Here is a 24,658-nt window from a genome sequence, read left to right as displayed (position 1 = left end):
GCAGTTTGTCTGCCGACCTTGGCCTTGGTCATCCTCCTCACATCCCCTTGAATGAGCAGTTCCACACCTGAGATGATCTATGAAATGACACTTCCAGGTAGGTTTTCGCTGCCACTTGGATAAGAAGCAAGAAAACTATAGGCTGGGCTACACACATACACAGATCAAAGATGGTGGATAATAAACATCTTTTATTTACACAAAGTCTTTGTTGCTTTAATCCTCTTTGCCTGTCTTTCTGCCCATGCACCCTGAAGTTGAACAGGCATGTCCTGTACACCCATGAACGAAATGGCTATTACTGCCCCTCCCCAATTCTGTGACACTTTATTCTGCGTACAAGGGGCATGACTACTGGAGGATGCATCAGTTCATGCATTCAGTTAAACAATCATCCCTTCAATAAATATGAAAAGTGGGCACAATTCGTGCCAGGGCCATCATGTTGAATAAGATGCAGCCTTCTTCACTCTTGAAGTTATCCTTACTCTCATGGCGATGACTGTCTAGTGGGGAGGTGATTAAAACCAAACAAGTGAAAACAAGTTTGGTGATTAAAACCAAACAAGTGAAAAACAAAACAAAACAAAACTAGGTAACCATAAACTGTGGTAAAACCTTGGAAGGAAATAAAAGAGGATCAAAGAAAGACAATAAGAGAGGACAGGTGGGACCAAGCACAGACAATGGGGTAGGAAAGGCTCTCAGGATTCGCCATTTAAGACGAACTTTGCAGTGTGCCAGTAGTCCACTAAAGCACATTTCCAGGACACTATCAGGTACAGCATATGCAAAGCCTTCAAACTGGGAGAGGATTAAGGTTCAGAAATTGAGAAAATCCAGACTTGTCAGAGCATAGGAAATGAGTGGAAAGTGCTACAAGATGAGATTGAAAGGTGATACATGTTTATATGTTGGTGGGTATGATCCAGTAGAGAAAGAAAATATAATGGTATCTAGGAAAGAGAGAGAGAGAAAGGATAAATCTAATGATGCAGGAGAGAGAGAGAGAAGATATCTTGATGAAGATGAGCACGGTGACTTTCAGGCCTCTGTCTCTAATGTTTGTCTCCTCTTTTGGATGTTGCTTCTCATGCTCCATAAGCTTTGGGTGAGAAAAACCAAAGAAAGCATGGACAAAAATAGGACTTTTCTGATTTGGAAGTCAACAATGCTGATGGGCTCCTTAAAGACTTGGTGTTAAAGTTTACCATCGGACAAGTACATGACGGGTAAGGTTCTGACTTTTCATTTTGCCTGTGATCAAGGTCAGACTTTGATGTAGAAAAACCCAGTGGATGTCCTGACACACAATAGATACATAATCAGTATGTGTAAGTAGATATTGAATAAATATACAGATGAAACAGGCTAGGTCAAGTACTTAACCTAGCTCCATCTGGTACAGGAAGGCATAGCATGCGTATCATCATTCTCGCTGTTAAGATGTTGAACTAGCAAAGTTCAGGATGGGCCCAGTAGGTCTGGTGGGTTTGAGACCACATCCTAATGGTCAGCTAAGTCAGGATGGGTCAAACGGTTATCAAGTCCTATATAGAAGTTCAGGAATGTTGCATTAGGAGATCTCTAAGGTGTCATTGTTGATTTCATGATCTAAGTCTTTCTAATCTGTCCTGTCCATTATGAGCACATGAGGACTCGAAATAAGAAGAAAGTCAAAGTTGGCCTGAGGTAGAAAAAGAGAGCCATTTCCACCCATCTTTTCACCAGATTTGTTGCCCTAGACAAACCAAAACCTGCAAAGAGCCTTCTCCCTGGTAAGGCCTGTCTTCCCCTTCATCACGAGTCAGTACCACAGGCCCTTGAAACATGCTATGGCAGAAACCCTGGGCTTACAAACTCATTCTCCCACATTCTATTAACATATCTTCATTTGCCACCTGGTTCTTTTTCAAGTACTTATGAATAAGATGACCTTTCTCTTTCTATCTACAGCTACTGCATATTCTAGTTGAAGGGCAGGAAAAAAATCAACACATTTGGAACCTTTAATTTGAAAGAAAACTCTATAAATAATTTTGGATCATGGTAAAAAAAAAGTGGTGTTGATATTAGATAAACTCAGTGAAAGCTGGGAGAGAGCTGGGAGAGTTTCCCAAGACCCAAAGTCTGACAACCCTGACCATCCATTCTCATCTTCTTTCTTATTCTGAAGGAGCGTGGGTATGAAGAACTGGATGCTAGTGTCTAAGAGAGATGGGAGTGGGTTCTGGCCACAGTATACAAATGCAGGCCCCTGGGTAGGGAATGTATTTGTGAATAGGCCATGGAGTTTTCCAGAAAAAAAAAACATGGTGCATTGTCTCCATACAGTGGTTCCACAATAGGCAGCTCTCAACCATTGAGACAGGCGATCCTGTGATTCTCCCTCTAAGTTGTAAACGATGTCTGTCAGGGGTTTAGTAAAGGACGTTGTTACCCAACACAAGCTAATAAGCAAGGAATGGGAGTTGGCCTAATTACTCCCCTCCCTCCCTCCCTCTTTCTCTCCTTTCTGTCTTTATTCCCTCTCTTTTATCCTTTCTTCCTTTCTTCTGATTGAGATTGACAATTGCCGGGATATTGAACAACGTGCATTCAATTCCTGAAATTCTGAGATGGAATTTTTGACTTTTCAATTAGAAGAGTCATGGAGAATGCAGACTCACTCTGAGGGGAATGTGATTTAGGAATTAGGAGCATCTTAGTTCAGTTTGTTCCTCGGATTCCACATATGAGTGAAATTATATTGTATTTGTCTTTCTCTGGCTGGCTTGTTTCATTTAGCATAATGTTCTCCAGGTCCATCCACACTGTCACAAAGGGTAAAATTTTCTTCTTTTTTAGAGCTGAGTAGAATTCCATTGTGTAACTGTCCCATAGTTGTTTTATCCACTCATTTATTGATAAGCACTTGGGCTGCTTCCCTATCTTGGCAACTGTAAATAATGCTGCAGTAAACATAGGGGTGCTTATGTACTTTTGAATTAGTGTTTTGGGTTCCTTTGGATACATTCCCAGCTGGGTGGTGGTGGGCAGGGAGTTGGGGATGGAGGTAATTGAGCAAAATTGAACAAAAAGAGAAAGAGCGTTCGTGGGTAGGGACAATAGTGTGATGACTGGTGGGGGGAAGATGGTATAAGGAGACTAAATGGTAATTTAAAAAATACAATAAAGATTTAAATCTCGGATACAGTGTTGAATAGGAAAAAAAAGAATTAGGAGCATCAGTATCAGTCAAGAGCCAAGTTCAAATCCTGGCTCTATAACCTTGAGTCAGTTAATTAACCTCTTTGAGTCACAGTCTCAATACAGAACATGGCAAAAATGCTTCCATCTATCTCTCAGGGTTGTGAGATGGATTAAATGGCATAACCCCAAATAGTACCAGAACACTGTCAGAGTCACCTCACTGAAGCTAACAGAGTTTAAGCTTTGAGGCATTTTTCTTGCACAGGCTCTTTCCAAGAACCCGAAGTATTGAATGTTTATGATATTTGAAAACTTGTTAAATTTGTAATCTGTAATATTCTCGTTCAAAATAAATATTGCATCCTAATACTGTATTATTTTTCTTGAAGAGAGACCCCAAATTTATAAATTCGGGCCCCACAAAACTGTAGTGTTCAGCTCAGTACTGTCATGAAGACAACACTCACTAAATGGTAGACGACAGCAATTCTGCTTCATTTCTTAAGAGTTCTTCAACATTTTTCATATTAGTTAGACATCATCATGGCAATGAAGATAAAAGAATACATATTTTGATTATTATTATTATTACTAGTGACAGTATTTAAAAATATAATCAGCACATCTGCAGGAAGGTAAATGACGGATGAAGCTTTTGTTAGCTGTTCTGGTGCCCTATGGCTAGTGTCACAGAATTTCTTTAAAGTCTCTAAAATAAAGGTAGATAATTAATGAACACGGGAGGGGGAGAGAGAGAAAGGATTCCTATTCATCAATGTCCGGTTAGTCATCTTTCCACAGATCACTCTATCTGGACTTTTTCATCCGTAGTCTGTGCCCTGGTGACGACAGTTACCGAGGAGCCCAGTAGCACCTCTCACCCGCGTGGAGTACACTCAGCTATTTCTGTGTCTCTCCATTGTTCTCACACTTACAGTCTCAGAGGCTGTCATGTGCCCCACTCTCCATACTGTGGTCTCATTTTTCTACAGAGTTGAACTCTGGAGAAAACATTGGTAAAAAATGTGAATACTTCAGTGCACATTAGAACACTCTTTGTTTAAATTCACTCCCACCCCATTTCTGCGCAAGGAGCCCAGTGAGGAGGAAGGCGTGAGCAAAGGGACACAGCCAAGTTGCATATTTAAAATTCCATCAGTTCGATTTCTTTAATGCAATATGGTCATTTTTAATCTTGCTCCGTTTGATAAATACTTGCATTTCAAGTAATTGTTAAGATTGTGTCTGTTTTTATTAGAACGTATTTGTCATTATTTGACAGTCGCTTCTAATCACATTTGTCATGTGTTCGGTTCCCTTCATGAATACTGATGGCTCCTGGAACAGAAGTTTATGAAGCCCCATTCATTCCTTGAACACACACAGTATGCCCACCACCCAGGAGACCATTTTTCCTGTCATTCAAAAATGAGAAAATGAATAACAAAAGTGAGGGGGAGGTTTATCTTTAGACACAGAAACTAGAATTGTTTGGAAGTTTTCGGAATTTTGATGACAGATTTTTGTGTAGTCAATTCAATCAATTGTATAGTTGGGGAGTTTAGATATTCAGGCAGTTTGAACACACCAATTGACAAGTTTAGATTCAAAGTTGTCTGCTGTATCAGTTCAGCCTAAATTCCTAGCACTGTGGGAAACTTCACACAGCCAAGTCATGCCATTCACCAAATAGCCCTCCGAGTGTTCATTCAGCAAATATTTAGATATTTAGAGTTTCCATTCACTGGGCAGATATTTATTCATTCAATAGATGTTTATTCATCCATTTATTTAACAAATAATTTTGTGTTTCAATGGACATTTGTGAAATTTCTACTCTAAGTACGACACAGAATGGACCATCTTGGCAGCTACACTGCTTTCACCATGAGCCTGTAATTTCAGGATGTCATCCCTGCTCTCATGTCACCATCAAGGAAAGGCCACAAATTTTGCCTTGATTACTCCACATGGTCTCACAGCCTCCGTGCAGTGGAAGAACAGAATCCGACAAATGCTCTAGACCATGATGGGTCTCCCCATTACATTTTTTGTCTTCCAGTGAACATGCATTGGGGTCTGCTCTATATACAAATCATGATACTAGGTGCTCAGAATAAAAAGATAAAGAAGGCATCGCTTTGCAATACTTCATAGTCCAGTGGTATCTAGCACACTCTGGGAACCCAACACTGAATATGAGAGGGAGGGAATGATAGAAGTGAATGAACGAATGAGTCTATATTTTGGGACTAAACTTCTGTGCCTGCTCCAGAAAGTAAGTCAGGCAGAAAAGACTTCCAAGAACAAGCAGATTCTCACCAAGCAGTTCACTCTGGCTGCAGGACTTTAGTGACATTGAATCCCCCACCAATGCACAGCTTAATTATCATAAGAAGTAAGATGAACATATTCCAAACCACCCTGTAAGTAGCTTGGGCTGTTTTGACCTTTGCAGCTCTCACCTCTCATCACTACAGGGCCTGCCTGGCTGGATATCAGCCCCTGGGTCTGGGGAATTATGTACATCCAATACTGGAGTGTCTAAAACAAGGAGAGACAACTGGTGGGTTGGGGTGTGCATTTCTCAAGCATCAATTATAATCTCAAACCCCTCTAAACACTTTCTCTCTCCCAAGCAGCTTATAATTAGGGAGGGATAATCATAAGCTTAGCAATGCCCAAAGGAGCACCTTTGCAAACTGCACATGCTCAGCAAGGTCTGTTAACCCTTTTGGATGAAGGATCAGCATGTGATCTGCTCTATCTAACTTGCTGCTTTTAAGGTGGACCGTATCAGAACCAGGTGATATACCTAAATGCCTATGACTTAGCTATTCATGCTATGTGAGTGACACTGGGCCATCATGGAAAGTATGTGGGGGTTTCATTTAGAGAATAAAGACCAGATTCTCAATCTCTGGTTTGCCATTGATAACTAACCATTAAGCCTGAGCAATTTTCCCAAGATCCTTGACTCTCAGTTTTCTCAACTGTCAAATGGGAAGAAAACCAAATCAACATGGTGAGGTTATTAGGAAGTTAGTAAAATTCCTTTAATAACATCTGGGGTGGGCACTACACATAGCATATAATAAATGCAATTTTTGCTTATATTAATAAAGCATACTAGCATTTGACAAAAAATATAGACATAAATTCCAAAGTCTATATTTGTGCAAAATGAGCATGGCCCCTACAATTATCCAGTTTTTTGATAAAACCTATGCTTTCATTCCAAGGTTTTTTACACTAAAGGACATAGGAGTTTCCTTTTGGAAAAAAGCTCTTCATTAAGATAATTTAGCATTTCAAAAGAACATAAAATCATTTTCCAGTTTGATTTGGAGTTTAGCATCAGTTAATTTCTCTTTGTTCTTCTCTTCTGGTTGTGCTAATGTCCCCTTTGTGTGTGTACGTTTGTCCAATGCAATCTAAGAAACAATCACCTTAATTGATCGGGTGTTAACCTCTAACAGTTTAAGACATAGGCTTTTTATCTGTTGCTCAATCCTCGCTGCAGATGGAATTCCCTGTAGTGCTTAGATCTCTGTCACCATCATCAGGGATTCCTTCTCAGAAAAGCATGTCAGTAAATAAATGCTGTTGCAAACAAAACAGAACATTTACCCAAGAGGCCCCACAATCACAGAACAGCCTGGTTATGGTCTTACACTTTGCCTGGTGGTATACATAATGATAAATCTCACACAAGTGCCATCTTTTTCAAGACCCGGCAAGGATTGATGGTTTACAGTAGGCTGATCCATCATCCAGGGCAGGTGGCACCCTATTGGAATTTCAGAGATCTGTTTCCAATCACATTCACTGTTGGGTGACTCAGTAACGACCCTATTTGCGGTGCGTTACTGAAAATCAATGTGCCACATTCAAGGTCAATGTACTGTTGGAAAACTCTTTAAGCACTGATGGATGGGTTGTGCTCATTCAGAATAAATGTGAGAAAAAGAGTGACAGCTGAGCATCCAACGGTCACGCCAACTTCTTTTTTCAGTGGGCAGTAGGATTCCCTGAGGGGTGACGTCACATACTTCCTCTTGTTTCCTGTTTTGGGTGATGTATCTGCATTGGTCAGTGTGCCTTTCCTCACGCAATTAAAGCAACCACATCCAGAATCTCTGTGGATATTTTATTAACCCAATGCTTTCAAATCCCTACATCTGGAATCAAAGGACCTAGTATGAGCAAAATCAAGGCTACGCACAATGTGGACTATGTAAAACATATATAAGGTCTGTCTGGAAAAAGTCCAACCATTGTTAATATAACAAGAATGATTTGCATGACATTAATGTAAGCTGGCAGCCTAGGGAAGTGGACTGGAATGTGCTTCTATGAACAATGACAACCTCACTTTACTAGCCAGTGGGGGAGGTAAATGCTGTTGAGTGAGCATGTGTACTGTGTGGCTGTCGCATTGAAAATGACTGGGTGAATAGAGTAATGAATCTGCATCAAATTTTGTGTTAGGTGAACATTCCTTTGTGGAAACTATTCAGATGATTCATAAGGCCACAGCTATGGGCATCTGGTGATTGGCTAACTCATCATGACAAGATGCCTGCTCACGCATCATGCAGAGTTTTTTTGGTGAAACATCAATCACCCAGGTAACTCAGGCCCCCTATTGCCAAGATTTGATGCCCTGTAACTTCTAGCTTATCTGAAAACTAAAATCCCTTTGAAAGGGAAAAGACTTCAGACTGCTGATGAGATTCAGGAATATACACTGGGGCAGCTGATGGCAATTGGGAGAACGGTATGAGGTCCTAAGGTGACTACTTTGAAGGAGACTGAGTCATCATTGTCCTACGTACAATGTTTCTTGTATCATCTTCAATAAATGACTTTATTTTTCATCTTGCATGGCCAGATACTTTCTGGACAGACTACAGCATTACAGCAAAGAAATAATTTGGAAATAATCCAAAGACATTCATTCAGTTTATTTCACATACATAATATCTTCAAATTGTACCATGCAATGACCCTGAGGTCAGGGTTTTAAAGATGAACAGGCATGCTCTCTCCACTCCAAAAGAATATAGTCAAAGAAGAAAGATGGATGCACAACCAAATTATTAAATGTGGCAAGATGCATGCCCTGAGTGCAGTTGTATGGGAAGAGAGGTGAGTGCATTGTGATATTTACCAGCAAAGAGCACGCAGGAGGAAGCGGCCTGTTCTCCCAGGGACCATTACCTTTTAGAGAGATTGTGATTAACACTTAGGAAAGTGGAAAAGCAAGTAAGCTGGGGTTTGTTCAGTAAATTCTGATTTCCAGTATATTTAAAGGATTGCTTTTATAAAAAGAGGTCCCCAAAGTGGCAAAGTAACATTTGACAGTAATAGACACTAAGGTTATAAAACAGATCCCACTTTAGCACCATATCACTTTCCTCCATATGACCTATTTACCAACCAAGCAGAGGTTGATTGCCCAACCTCTTCAATGCTCTCAATATCTCCAAGTGGCAAGTCAGAAGGCCTGCTGTGGAAAATCAGAAAATATATATTCCGTCCCCTTGGATTGAGACTAACTTTCACTTAGCCTCTCTCTCTTTTTTTCTTTTTGGTTATTGTAATTATTTGATTCCAAAAGAAAAATAATGATTTCTTGCCTCCTGAATATACAAAGGCAAAAATTTGACAGCTGATAAAATGATCCAAATATTTTGTGCACACAAAATGGTGTTCAGATAAACCAAGCATATCAAGAATAGATGCAGTGGTACTGACAGTTCCTGCTTCTCAATCAGATGGATCAGCCTCATGATATGTTTGTAGGTTTTTCTTCTGTTTACAGGCAGCAACTGAGTTATCTGTGATCTCCAGCACCTAGCACAGAATGTAGTAGCATATACACCTAAACTTAATTACCTCTCAAAGACCCACCTCCAAATACATCACATTGTCATATAGTAGCTGTTCAATCAAAAGCTATGAATGAATGAATCAATCAATCAATTAGCTATGAGGGAGACAACTATATTTTTCTGTTGTATGGAAAAATACATTTACATTCTTTTACATTCATTTTCTTAGAAGGTATTTTGTGTGTGTGTGCTCAAAATTTTCTTTATCTAACACTCCAACTTATATCAACAATTATTCTGCCTGGTTACACCGTTTCTCTGGAATGCTCCAGAAATCCCAGCTTCTTGTTGGGTTGATTGTAGAAGAATTCATAGTTTTGCTGTGCCTACAAATTGCAGGTCCTGGATTTCTTTCTTTCTTTGATGATTTAGTTATACAAGTATTCCCAGTCAAATTTATCCCAGAATTCATTCATGCACCTATTATTGAAGCCTCTGTGAGCACATATGGTATGTGAGGAACTAGGCCAGGCACTTGGGAGTTTAAAAATCTAAGAGGAGATAAAATTCCTGCATTGAGGCTACTCACAGTCTATGTCTTATAGGGGTTGAGAGGTGAAAGATCACATATGTAAATGTCTCATTTTAAATATAACATAAGAAGAAATATAGCAAAAAAACCCTGAACAACACAAGAGGTGGAATATTGGTGTGGAGAGAGCAACTTGGGATAATTTCCTGCTAAATATAACATTACAGCTGAGACTGGACATCCAATGAGGAGGGACACTCCAGGTTGGGGAGAGAAAGGGACTATTTCAGGCAAAAACCCCACATTTTTGGAATTAAGGAGATAGAAAATGGTATAGTGTGCTTGATAAATGGAGGCTAGTTCAGTTGGGTAAATATTGGCAGGTAGGGGAAGGAAGAAAGGCTGAAAAAGTAGATTAGAACTTGATCATAGTTTTAATCTTCAATCACAAGGCTTTAGGATTAAACTTGCAGATAACAGGGAGCCATAGACCAATTATCTTTCTGTAATACTATGCAACATATATATGGAAGAGTGCACAGAGAATACATCATGTTACAATTCCTAGATCATAGGGCAGAACATGACCAGCACCCAGAAGCCCCACATGCCCATTTTAGTTGCTTCCTCATTGAGGGTAACCCCTTACCACATTTCTAAGAGCATAGGTTAGCTTTCTCAGTATTATACTTCATATACATGGAATCATGTAATATCTTTTTATTCAATATTATGTTGACTAGAGTTATCACAGTGCTTTGTATAGTTGTAGATTATTTCCTGTCATTGCTGCATACTGTAGATTACATAAATATACTACTTTTTAATACTTTCTACTATTGACCAACATCTCTATGTTATTTGCGTTTTGGATCTATGACAAATAGCACTGCTATGAACATTCTATTACATGACTTTTGGTGAATCAATGTGCCCAATTTGGTTGCATCCCCTAGAATGTTCTGTTTTAGTAGATAATGCCATATTGGTTTCCTACATATGACTGTTCTAATATATTCTTCAATCAGCCATGCAAGAGACTTCTGGTTGTGCAGCACAACTTCAACAAAACAACTGGAATATTTTTTTGTTTATTCAACTAATGCTTACCTTTAAACTATATGTAAATTTCATGAGGATAGGAACCACACACACCTTTTTTAACCATTGCATCTCCAGTATCTAGTGCAATGCTGACCACGTTGTAGGAGAAATACATTCACACAAATGCATACACATACACACATATATACTTATACAGGGTGGGGCAAAACAAAAGTAGGTTCACAATTGCGAATATGCAAAACACAGACTTTAATCTTATATTACTTATTAATTACAGAATTATTTTCCATATAAACAACTGTAAACTTACTTTTGCCCTACTCTGCATACCACCTGCCTGAACAAATGTACAAATATCTACTTTCTAGAAGCATTCTCAGTTTATAATACTTGTCTAATTTTTTTGTTTAGACAGAATCAGTACAATATCCCATATTCTTAATTGCTAAATCTATAATTTAGCAATGAAAATGGAGAATTCCAAGTGAGATAATAAGTTAATTTTCATGCCATGTCAAAATAAACAGTGAATTTGGTAATTCAATCCAAAACATGGCTAATATAATAATAAAAAAATTAATTCAAGTGAGCCACAAGCAGCAAACAGTTTCCTGTGTTTACTTCATTTAGAGATGTTCTTCTATTGTCTTACATAGAACCTATTTCTGTTTTGGTAAATTAGTGGTAAAAAATGTCAGAGGAAAAACAGAACAGTAATGCAACTACGTGCTTCATTAAGACCTCGTCCCAAGTCCATGTTCATGGTCATCAATTAAAGAGCTGCCTCTCTTTCCACTGATTAATTTTCTACTTGGCTATTGTTAGTAATGAGGTTAGAGAAATGTGTGTACATAGGGTGAAATGAAAGGCACAACATACATACATAAGTCATCATTAAAGAGTATCAGAGGTGAGAGGGTAGCTATATTAAGTCCAAGACCCTGCTTCCTCCCTGAACCCTGCTTGCCCTTGGAGAAACCTTTAGTCATATTATATTAGTTGTAATGAGTGATTATGATGCAAGCACAAACTCAGATTTAGATGTGGCTTAGTGATATATCAGTTTACACCTTCATAGTTTAAATCTGATTTATTATCTAGTGCTGTGGAACAAATCGCCACCAAATTTAGTGACTTAAAAAATCACAACACACATTTATTATCTCTCACCATTTCTGTGGGTCAGGAATTCAGAGCTAGAGTTCTGACCCAGTGTATCTCATGAGCTTGTGGTCAAATGGTGGTTGGTTTCGGGGTCATCCAGAAGGTCGCTTTATGCCCACTGCTGGGCTGGGAAGACTTGACCAAAGGGAGCTGGAGATCTTTCTTCATCTCAATGTGGACCCTCCAAGCAGGTTCTCCAGCATGTTGGACCAGGGATCCCATGGTATATGTCCCAAGAAAAAGCACCAGACAAAGGCTATTTTATCTTTTATTACCTGTCTTTGGAAGACACACAGCAGCACATCTAGGCTCACTCAGAATCAAAGGAAAGGAACACAGACACCACTTCTGCATGAAGGATGTCGGCATTACACTGTAAGAAGAGCATATGGGATATACATGTTCATCTTTGTAAAATACTATCTGCCGCAAACTCATTGCTGCAATGTTGGAAGTGTACATTGTGCCTCATCTTGGCCAGACCCAGGACAGTAGGGAAGAATCTAGATAGGGATTAGAAAAAGGTGGGTACTCCATCAAAACATTCACATGCTAACTATCTGGGGCAGCCGCTCTTGTATTTCTCTGAGCCCATATTGCTTCCTTGTGCAGAATCAAATCTGCCCTCCTCTGGGTTTTTACCTCTTAATTTAATTCTAGCATCTTATTATGGATTGGATATTTGCGTTCCCTCAAAATTCATAGGTTGAAGCCCTAACCCACAATGTGATGTATTTGAAGGTGGGTCCTTGGGAGGTAATTAAGTTTAGATGTTATGAGTATGGGACCTTCATGATGGCATTAGTATTCCTATTTGTTGTAGACCGCTCTGCAAGGTTCTACCCCTTCTCTACCCCTTGTGGCTAAGGGTGAGGGACGATCTTTGGAGAGCCAGCTGCAGGAGACAAAGCTTGCCTCTGGTAGCAAACGCTGCCTCAGTTTTTTCTCCTTGCCCCCAAAGCTTGGTCGGAAGTCAATGATGGGTAAGACCCCTCACAGTGGGGGGCAACCTAAGCCAGACCTGATCACTTGGGAGGCCTTCATGGAAGGACTCGGGGTGGGGGCTGCAACAAGGAGCAATGGACTCTCACCTCCAGGCTTTGACATAGCCCCAGTCCCCATGGCCTCTGGGAGAAGCCCTTCCTGGTTCTAATCCCCTTAAGCCTGAATACCTGTTGGGCAGAGGTGCAGCTCCTTGCCTTGCTAGAGCGTGTCCTGGGGAAAAATTTGGCATCACAAAGACTTCCTGATAAACCTGTGAAATCTTCTCTGCTAAGAGTGCTTTCATTCATATGTTAAGGTTTTGAGCAGGAAACCCTGAAACTCTGTTCCTGACAGACTGACTCATAGTAAGCCCTCAGATTTCTCTGAAATGTTATCTACTGTTTGATCCTTGCTGCCCTGTATTCCTGTGTCTTACAGGGCCAATAAAAGGCCCTGGAGGAGGGGGCTTGAGGCCTTTGTCTCCCCTGAGAAACTGGCTACCAGCCCACAGCCTTTTCCCTCTGGGAAAATGGCCACTTCTCTTCCCCAAGCAGATCACATCATGTCTGTCATGATTATTCCCCATCTGTGACACTCAGAAGGACTTGCAAGGAAAGTCACCCCCATATCTGGCACCTGGGACAGGGACCCAAAGGGATTTGGGACCTCCTTCAAACCAGAGGCCTAGAGCCATCGCCAGGACACATGCATAAGACTCTCCCTTGGTGGCAACTGGGGGCACTTGGGAGGAAAGTCGCCCCCACACCTATTAAAAAAAGAAAAAGAGTGAGAACGGCCATGTGACCACATTTCGAGAAGGAAGCTATCTGTAAGCCAAGAAGAGAGCCCTTACCAAGAACTGAATATGCTGGCACCTCAACCTTGGACTTCCAGCTTCAGAACTGGGAGAAATAAATGCCTGTCCTTTAATCCACTCGATCTATGATATTTTGTTATAGTTGCCCAAACTAAGACACATCTATATTGTGCCTTTTCTCTATAGGCTTATATAAATGTTGCATATGTAAATTGATCAATTAGTTAATCTCATCTGTATTAGTCAGCGTAGGATGCCATAAAAGCAAATGCCACAGACTGGGTGACTTAAACAACTAAAATTTATTCTCTCACAGCCCTGGAAGGTGGGCGTGCAAGAATAGGTGCTGGCAATGGATTTGACTCTGAGGTCTCTCTCCTGGACTCACAGATCGCTGCTGCCCTCTTGCTTCCTCTTCACCTGGTCATCGCCCTGGCGTCTTTTGTTCTCACAAATATATCAGTTATCCTGAATTAAGGTGCACACCGATGGCCTCTTTGAATGTAACCAACTCTTTAAAGACTTTATCTCCAAATACAGTCACATTCTGAGGTCCTGGGAACTTGGGACTTGAACATATGAATTTGTAGGGGCACACAATTTAGCCTGTAGCACTAAGGTTATAAAGAAAGAGTGCTCCTTTGGGCATGTGTTTAAAAGATCTGAAGATAGTGATCACATTGCCCACCCTCACCTCTTCTTCTCAAATCACAAAGCCATGCTTTCAGCACCACTGATGCCCCATGACGCTAGAGCACCCACTGTTTTGCCTGGAAGTAATGGCCAGATTTTGGCAGAATAAATCAAGGCTCATTGCCTTTGAAACTCCTCTTGTTATAAAGTATCTCATTAACTTTCATGAAATCTTTATTGTCCTTAAATACACCAGTATTTTTATTATTATATATTTTAATCTTTACAACCATTATGTGAATTCTATATTGGTATACCCCTTATACAGCTATAGATACTGAGGATAAAAGTTCAGCAGATGTATAGGCCTGATGATAATGCCTGAATATACATCTAAAATCATGTTATATGCAGCACTTTTCATTCATCTTGTGTGACTTCCAAGGTCTATGTGAGAACTCTGCCATGGTCTTCCCCTGAGCAGGCGCATGAGGTCAGAGGGGCCTGTTAATGTTTCCTGATTGCATTTCCTTACCCTTTCTTTGCACCATTTAAACACATTTATGTGCACATTTGTTATATAAATTCTGATCGTAAAAATAATGCATGCCTGTTTTCCACAATTTGGAAGGTGTAAAAAAATTAACATTTGAAAATGAAAACCACCCATTATCTCACCAACCTAAAATGATAGCTCAGAGATTCCTATTTTTTCCAGATACATATTCACACACATACACATGTTTTATACACCTAATATACACCTATATTTTAATATCATAAAATACTCCTCATAAACTTGATTTTTAATGGCCACTAAATAATTTTATTGTGTATATGTAGCCAAAGTTATGCAATAATTAACCTCCTTTTTTAAAGGACAGAATATTGTAATATAATTCTCATGATTCCATTAATTACATTTTCTTATTAAAACACTGATTCCATTTCTTGGTAAAAAACCAACTAATTTCTTCAGCTTGGAATATGATCTCTTGGCCTAATGAGGCTATATATATTCTACTCATAAGCCATAAGATATTATAGCTGGAAGCACTCATGGAAATCATGAACCCCAACCCCTTGATTACATGTGTGGAGAAGTAAGGCCCAGAGAAGGGAGGGAGCTTGCCAAGGTCAACGGCAAAATCTGAGATTTCTAGAGTAAAGATCATTGCTACAATCTTTATACAATGAGGTATCGTTCCCATTTCTTTACTCATTCAACAAAATATTTGTTGCATGTCTTGTAGGCACTAGGCAATAAATATGTATAAAGCAGAGAATGAAAGAGACTTGCTTCCTGGTCCTTGCAAGTGATAGTCACCACACCCCTCCTGCTACTCCAGAGGTCTCCACAGGATTTTCTGAACATGTGCCCTACATCCTTCTGCTGAGGCCATTTTCAAGCTTCAGAAATGTGCTGAACCCTCTTGTTAAACAGGCTAACATGTCAGAGAATTAACATTCCTGCTATGACCTTCAACCAAGGACGGCTAGAATTGCTGGAGAGATGCCCCCACTCTCTTGCATCCTCTTGCTGGCATTGGGGCATGTGTGAGGCATGTCCCATACAGTCCCTAATGGGTCCCCAGTGGAATGGAGTCTCAGTGGCCCTCAGAGGACCCATCCTTGGTTTGCTCATAGCATCCTCTGGGATCGCCTCCCTAGATAATGACAAAAACAAGGAAAATGCAGCTACAAACCACTCTACCCTTTCATTATTATGACAGATTTGCACCAAAATATTTGTTGGACAGAGAAAAGGAAAGATATACTTAATCTAGAAAATATTATCTTTTTGTTTGACCTAGGAGCTACTTGCAAGAAAATCCTTGTCTCAAGTTCTGCTTCTGAGGGAAATCCAAGCCAGGACAAACTTGTTTCAATGCTTACCATGTACATTCCATAAGGGAAAAATTATAGAACACTATCAAATATTATGAATGGAAAATCTTCCAGTTATCTATTGCTATATAACAAACAAAACTTAGTGTCTAACAGTAATAACTTATCATTATATCTAATGAGTCTGAGGTGGACAGACTCAGCTGAGTGGTTCCCATTTAGGGTCCCTTCCATGGAGAAAGTTGGATGGTAGCTGAAATTGGAGTCATCTGAAGACTTTTTTTATTCATTTTGCTGGCATGTGAACTGATCAGGCATCTGTCTCTAAAAGAAGACTCTCCGTGTGGCTAGCTTGGGCTTCCTCACAGCATGGAGGTTTCTGGGCCATCAAACTCTTTACATGGTGCATGCATTCTCCTAGCAACTAATCTATCAAATGCAAGTGCTGAATGTGAAAAGATAAGCCTGGAAACTGGTAGAGTACCCCAACCATTGTTTTCTCTGACAAGCTGTATGAGAGCCTGCCCCAATTCAAAAGGGTTGTAATAGGCCCCACCTTTTAATGGAGGGAGTGTCAATTTTATTAGTTGTGGTAGTGGCAGCAGAATAAAGCAGCACCTTTCTGTGTAAGAGATATTTAAGATGAGACCTTAAGGTGATTACAAATCACCTAAAGAACATATAAAAAAGCCAGGCTGAGAGGTAGAGAAAAAATTCCAGAAGGAGAAGAGTTGATGGGCAGACACCCAGCATTCTGAGGATTTGAAAGAAAATCAGTGTGGCTCAGAGGACATACTGGGAGGGCGGGCAAGATTCTGACCCACCTGAGCCATGTAGGGGATTGTCACTACTTTAGTTTGTATTTTAATAGAAATCAGAATCAGTGGTTTTATAATATGATTTATACACATTTTTAAAACCACTCTATTTTAGTTAAACTCAAAATGTGAGCCTCACCTCAGTTCCAGGGTGCAAAGTTCATACCAAACCTTGGCAAGTACAGAAATGGATCATAAGCATTTAGAAATTTTCAGAGTGTTTTGACTGCTGCAACATCTAAGTACATTTTTATTGTGTTATTTTCATGTTTTACAAGAATGTTGGTCCATGATGGGGAAAAGACATCTAGTCTTTTTATCCTAGTTTGTAAGACATGTCTCTGGCTACTGTGCAGAGTGGGGGAGGGGGGAGGTTGGAAGAAGGGAGATTAGCTGGGAGACTATTCGTTGGTGATAGTGACATGGATTAGGGTAGTAGTGGTGCAGGTGGAGAGAAGAAATAGGTTTAAAGGAAGTTTAAAGGGTATACTAGGCAGCACCTGGGGATGAGTTGGTGGTGCGGAAGAAAGAGGGGCAGGTTTCCAGGATGGCTCCTAGAGCTCTGGTTTGAGACACAGCTTTCATGGACATACAGTGTTACGAGATGCGAGTGACTGGAAAAAGAAAAGAGCATTCATCTCTGAGTTACTCTGCATTTGCCACCCTGATTTTTTGCACTGAAACTTCTAACGGTCATTGAACTATGTACTGAAGGCAAAGAAAGACACATTATCTTTTTATTTTAATTACAAGTCACCTATGCTACAGAAACCAGTCAACATAATTCATGTTTTTAATCAAAGAGAATTCTTTGAGAGTAGAAGAGATGTAGCATCCAAACAAATGAGTTGTAATTTTCTTAATGAACTAAGTCATCATGAATCACTGTGTGGAATCACCCCTGCGCTGTGAAGCCTGTGACATTTCCAACAATGCAACACTATTTGGTAAATATTAAAGACTGCTAGAGAAAGAGGATAAGAAATGACCTTTCAATCTATATGGAGCATGTTAATTACAAAAAAGGCGGTGATCAGTTGTAAAGAATTGTTCTTCTGTCGTCACCGCTGAAGCATGCACCCGCCTTTTCTTTATGAATTATCCTTACAAGAAATAAGGACGTGTGACATTTACATTTGCAATGTCATTTAGCATAAGTATGCATTCTTATTATGGTCTTTGGGTCCTACACAATCTCAAGTATGTGTATGTTTTTAAGCTCAAATGTATTTCATGTTTTCTCCTGGAAACCACCAAGGAGTCAGTCTAACATTGTAGGAAGAGAACCAGAGTGGAGTCAGTCATACATTCCTTATCTTGAATCATGAACTGTTACTTGCTACCAGTGTGACATAACTGAACTTTATTTAACCAGAATGTCTCACATTTATTTGACCACAGAAGGCTTGCGATTACATAAAAAACCTCTTGATATTCCCCAGTTTTGTGCAATGCACAGTGATGCAGTGGCTTACAGAATGGGAACTTCAATCATTACAGAATGAAGCTGGGTCAGTGTCCCAGCTCCCCCATCTACCAAACATGGACATGGAACCTCTGTGACCGTGGCTCCCTTTCTTTATTAAGTGCAAAGGGAACACTTTATCTAATAGGACTGAAACTAAAAAGAATAAATGAATAAAGAAAGGCAGATAAAAACGGTTGGCAAAGAACTATGCACACAGTACAGCTTAATACACAGCAGCCATGTTTTAGTTTTCTATAGCCTCAGCACGGCACATAATATATTATCATAGTCCATCAGATTCCTTTTGGGAAGACAATGTGGGAGTTAAGAACCCAGGATGCGGACCTGGCGTAGCTGAGACAAGAACCTGAGTCTCCTAGGGCCCGTCTCTGAACACCTTGCATTCTAGAGCATGTCTTGGCCATGATGGAAGAGGCTTGTGTAGTTTGGAGAGGAGGAGAGAAAGGATGAGAGAATTAAATAAAATTAAGATTATTGCCAAAAAGGTAATAAAGAAAGAAAGAGGGGAAGGAAAGGAGGAATTGGTGATAGAAAGAAAGACAAAGAAAAAGAGAGTAAGAGAGAATGGAGGAAAGGGAATAAGAGAGAAAGAAAAAAAGCAGGAAGGAAGGGAGAAAGGGAGGGAGGGAGAAAGGGAGGGAGGGAGGGAGAAAGGAAATGGTCCGTTGTAGTTAGGAATTAAATATCCAAATGAAAACCCAAGACATGGAAGACTGCCACTAGACTCACATTAACTAAAGCCTAATTTGTCAGGTTAGAGTTTTTCACTCTGGAATTAGAATGGTTCAGCCCTGACTCTAGCCCTTATGTAGGGTTCATCTAGTCTTCATAACCCTCAACTTCCTTATCTTTAAAGCAGGGGAAATCATGTTCTCCTTTCAGGGTTGTTATGATGACGAAATAAACCGGCATATGTAAAACACTTAGCCAAGTGCTCCCTGGCCAATGCTAACATTTATTCACTATTAGCCAGTACATGATTCTCATGGTCAGGGTGTAACTGTGATACTTTCAGAACTAAAAATCTCAGTGTCAGGTCAATATGCAGAAATGGGACTCAGCAAAGAGGGAGGACTGTATGGGTGAATTAAACACTTGTGGATTAGGATTAGTTTGTGAATGGGAAGGCTCCCAAAAATGAACACTTAAATCAGAGACTTTATAAAGGTGAGGTAGATACCTGGTATGCGGTAGAAAAGGTGGTATGAAGTATTTTTTCCTATTAGCAAATTGTATAAAGATTAGAAGGAAAAATAAATATGATATATCATTAAACCAATTATTAAGACCAGGTATGTAGGGTAGAAGATGGTGTAATTAAATAGACCAACTAGCAGTCTGAAATATATGTTTTCTTTTTAAGAAAGAGCTTGATTTCTATGCAAGAAAAATTAGCAGGTGTGACATGCAGAGGAAGAGAGGCTCCCTTGGTTAATCAATTCAATGAATTAATTTCTCAAGATCTCAAAGTGACAGAAATAAGAAAATTCCTGTTTTTGAACTTAGGACAGACATTCTAGAAATAGGGGTGATCAAAAAAAGACTCTGCTTGCCTTTTAAATCTTCAGAAGTATTTGGACATGCTAAAAATGTGTGGAAAAAATGTTCATAGATAGGCCTCAGGATGGCACATGGGATGAAAGAACTAAAGGCTGAAGAGAGATATAAGAACTATCTTGAGATGCTGTTCTGTCAACAGTAAGCTGCAGAATTAAAACCAAAGGTGTCAATATTGGTGAAAAGATGCAAGGTACAGTAGTCCAGCAATTATTCTCTCAATGGAGTGAGCCTGCCTTCAGAGCCAGTGAGCTCTGCATCACTTGAGACATCAAACTGGCTGTGAATGATGATCTATCAGAGTGTTGAAGAGAGAAAGACTTTGCTGAACAGAGGTGATGGGTTAAATCACCAACCCTCACAGTGCTTGTCAAAATATTGTTATAAGATACTAATAGTTATTAGAGAATAAATAAAGAGAAGATAGTTTTCTGGCCAGGTAAGTTTGGGAAACATTAAATTCAGGCAAGCATGTCATAGACTCTTGGGCACTGAGACTCTCCAAGGGAAGATATTAGTATGCATTACTTCTGATAGAACAAGGGGAACTTTTTGCAAGAGGAATATCATGCTGGAGGCAGGGAAAGGAGAGACGTGTGATGAAATAACCTTCAGAGGTATACATAATCTCCAAATTGCTTTCTACCTGAAGATTTCATGAGTCTATATAAGAAAAATGTTCCTAGCTGTGATCAAATTTAATGAAAGACATAGAAAAACTAAGAATGAAGAAATCATAGCAATTAGGGACCCTTACATTAGAAGACATAAAAAAACAGAATGAGAAAACTAAAGATATTGATTTAAAGAGACACCTCACATACCTGAGGAACAAACACAATACTGGTCATGAGAAACAGTACAGGGACAACCAATGTGCGGCTAGTAGAAAAAAAAATCCAGACAATGAGAGAATTAAACAACAAAATGAGAGCCAGAAAGAATGGGAAGGACATGAAGTAGTGGTGGATGTGGGTGTATCTTTTATTTTTAAGTATGAGATGTACCTGGCCTGAGGCCAGACTAATGTGGACATAGTCAACTTCCTTCCCGATGGGAAGAGCTCCTCAGGAAATCCATCCAGAAGGCTTCACAGGAAATGTGGATCCAGACAGGACTGGCTCTTCATGACAGAGACTGTCCCCACACGTACTGACCTGTTGAAGTTTCAGTCCTCTTCCCTCATGGGGTGTGGCTATTTGATATACTGAAATCAGTGCCCATCTGCTTCTGACTAAAGACCCATAATGAGCATCGCTGGTCTCATATTTCATTGCCCCAGTTTTAGGGATGGTCATAAGACTTTGCAGATGTCAAGCACCACTTCCTAATATTCTCCCAGCTGGTTATGAATTGTTCTTGGTAGGATTTGTCTTTTTATTGCATCTCCAAATTCTACACAATATCGCACAGAATTTGAGCTGCAGCAGAACTTTCCCAGTCAAGTCTTCATCATATCTTTCCTTCTTCTCATGCAAGCTTTGGCCTCTCAAGGTAGAATTTCAGTTAGCCTCTAATGCACAGAAAGCTCTACTCCTCCTCATTGTTTTATGAGCCACTAACCTGATTATGAAGAATAAAAGAGAGACACCCCTCTTCTAAATGAGACGTGCCTATCCCTTTTTGTTACAGACCCGTAGGGGGATGGCTCTTGGACTTCTCAGCAGCCCTCACTGAGAGGACCCTCGTATTTCTCACCAAATCTATAGCTTAAGAAGTCACATTATAGCCCTTCAGTACATCTGGAAAGATTAGAGCCTATAAAAAAAGCCTTTGGCATAAGCAATTTAAAGCTCAAAGCTCTAATCTGGAATTGGTATATTTATCCCGGTCTTTAATTATTAATGTTGCTTTATTGATCTGATACCTAAAACGCAAACAACAAAAACTGTTCAAACTAATTATTGTGGGCTTTCTCCCTTTTGGGGCTGCTATACTAGTCTTCAAATCTAAACCTTTTCTTCCACTAATCAATAGGGTTTAATTCATTAACAAGTTCTAGAGCCTTGTTTCCACTGCGGGGCAATTTCCCTTTGGATCAACAGGAAGGGCACTAAATCTCACCCCTGGCAATACTTGTATGGTCCATATAAATGTGTGTTCCTGGGAACTTTAAAACAAAATTGAACAAACCAATTTTTGGTATTTTGTTCTCAGTGGCTATTCAACCCTTCATTTAAAAAAAATCATTGCACATTTCTTTATCTGACCACAAAGACATTACATTAGTAATGAATTTTATATACTGGGGCAGGACAGGGTAGTCATGTTAGACATGAGGTCACCTTGACACTTGCTCATGCCTTTTCATTGGGTTAGTCACCAGTGTCACTTTTGTATGTATGGATGGGAAGTCTGATGGGTTAAAGCAGGTTGCTGCTCATGAGGGGTATTTCCTGTTGGATCCATTCACTTGATTTCTGATTCACAAGCATGGCTCCAATCCACACCCCAGGCAACTAGCTACTTGCCATCTGTGCTATTGACAGTAAAGGTAGGAGGAGATTAAAGCATGTCAAAGTCTTCACCCCCACTAGAAAAACAACTCTAACTCCTTTTGATGTATTATAGGATATAGAAATGTTAATTAAGCATTTATTTACTCAGGGCATTGCTAAACACATGGGTACACCATAAATACTTGTAGAAAGAATAAATGGATGTCATTTGTCAGATTCTTTGCCATCAAGGAACTTGCAACCTAGTAGGGATTCAAATAAAGATACCACCAACCCATCTTCCCTGTCACTTATGTGAACTCTAAGGATTACATATGACATTCTCTGGCTTCCATTTATTCCTCCGCATCCTTTTGAATATAATTATGTGTTTTGTTTGTATCACCTCTTGGGGTAATGAGGACCATATGTTGAAATTTTCTGTGGAAAGTAGGAAGACTACATTTATTTAGTTGGTTAAATTATCTGTGTGCCCTCAGAAAATCATTATGTTTAATATACTCAAGGTGCTACAAGAAGGTTCATACCCACAGGGAAGAAACAGGTCTCTCTTTGCCTTGAGGAACTTACAAAAAAGCAGAAAAACAGGTCGAGCTGATATGAACCAGATGAAAAATATGATATGTTTTTTAATTTTTGATAACCCTACTCTGGACATAGTACATACTAAGTCCATAGTTGTAACTGCATACATTTCTAATGATACTACTCAGACTATCTGAAATATTGCTTGAATGATTTTCAAAAAGTTATTTTATATCTCTGGTCAATTGTATTGTCTTTTTTTCCAAGACAACTTAACTTGAGTTTGAAGAATGAAGCTGTGGTCATAAAGTGCCAAAACACTGGAAGAGAACTAAAAATTTCAGCTGTATTCCTAAGTATATGTACCAAGTGAACACCATGAAGACTAATACATATTTTCAGAGGTCTGGCATGTTGAGTTAAAGGCAAAAGTTGACAACATAATATGTATGTCTGATGTTGTACTTGAATACAAATCTTAGAAAGTGTCCACAACATTAAAATCTTCTAAAATGACCCAATGGAACATGATTCAAATGGATTACATCAGTCTTAATTATGAAAAGTTAATATATTTTTATATTTATTTGAAATAAGTTTTCATATTTATTTGAAAGAGATAATATTCTCTAAATATTATTCTATACTTATTTTGGTATTACAAATTCACAGTGATCTTTCAGAGGATATATTTCTTTTGTTGTAACTGGCAAACTAAACAGAATTTTACATAGTTATGTAGAAAATGGCTAAGTCTTTTCTTTGAAATATATGATGGCCATAAAGAATCCCAGGAGCAGAGATGATGTCATATAGAAAACTAATTAACACTGCTACAGGATAATGTATGTTATATGGTCTTTAAATTTTTATTAAGGTCACGGTGAAGTATGGCTTAAAACTAATGATGGTAAAGACTTTGAGTGCAAACACCACCTGTGGGAGTAAAGAATGGCAGGGGAGTGGTTATGTGAAAGTGATGAAATCTTCTTTATCTATTTGTCACAAAAATTTATCATCTCTAAAACAGAGCCCTCAAAGGGACTAAGGCTTCAAAGATTCATAGGAGATTGTCAAGCAGACCAATAGAAAGACAGCATCCAGGTAGGGTGATTACGGCAAAGGCATAGATGTGTGATAGGTCATGATATGCCTCAAAAATTAGTATTTCGAAAAAAGTATTTCAAAACAGAAGGTGAAAAATGGTGGGAAATAAGAGGACAGGGAGATTGCAAGGTAAAAGGTATGGCACTATGGAGATTTTGTTTTGATTCTGACGGTAAAGAAGAGTGTGGCAGAGAAAGTGGTGATCACGTCTCACTCTATCTACTCCCCCTTCTTTCTGTATTCTTGCTTTTAGGGGCAGCCTTGTTACCAGCTTTGGCCAGTAAGGCTACAGGAAGATGTGATGGCTGGAACTCCCAGGATGAAATCAACAATGGGCGGCCCTGAATCCCTCTTTTCTTCTTCCTATACCTCTCCCTCACTTTCACTCCCTACCGAAGACCCACAAAGCCTCCAGATGACAGAGCAAAGTCATGAACACTGAGTAACCTCATGGAGAAAAGTTATTTTAGAGAGTTGCTGGGATTCGAAATGGACTTTGTATGAGCAGTAAATAAATCCCTGTTAGGTCAGGCTACCAGGATTTGGGTACATTCTGACCCACTATCTCCTGACTGACATAGAGAGACTCTTGAGTATTGTAAGATGAGATTAGCATCGTTAAATAGGCTTA

General features: G+C 39.5%; 1 long non-coding RNA gene across 1 annotated transcript; it reads left to right on the top strand.

Moving 5' to 3' along the window:
- LOC128627628 (uncharacterized) lies at nt 1–24,629 on the top strand. Its single transcript, XR_008391880.1, has 3 exons — nt 1–97; nt 1,106–1,232; nt 24,281–24,629. It is a non-coding gene; the product is annotated as an uncharacterized LOC128627628 (long non-coding RNA).
- The last annotated feature ends 29 nt before the right edge of the window (nt 24,630–24,658 follow it).

Source organism: Artibeus jamaicensis, unplaced genomic scaffold (genome assembly GCF_021234435.1).
Source record: "Artibeus jamaicensis isolate MK-2021 breed Jamaican fruit bat unplaced genomic scaffold, CSHL_Jam_final contig_464, whole genome shotgun sequence".
Taxonomy (NCBI): domain Eukaryota; kingdom Metazoa; phylum Chordata; class Mammalia; order Chiroptera; family Phyllostomidae; genus Artibeus; species Artibeus jamaicensis.
The sequence above is the reverse complement of the archived record's forward strand: the minus strand, read 5'-3'. Positions and strand labels throughout refer to the sequence as shown.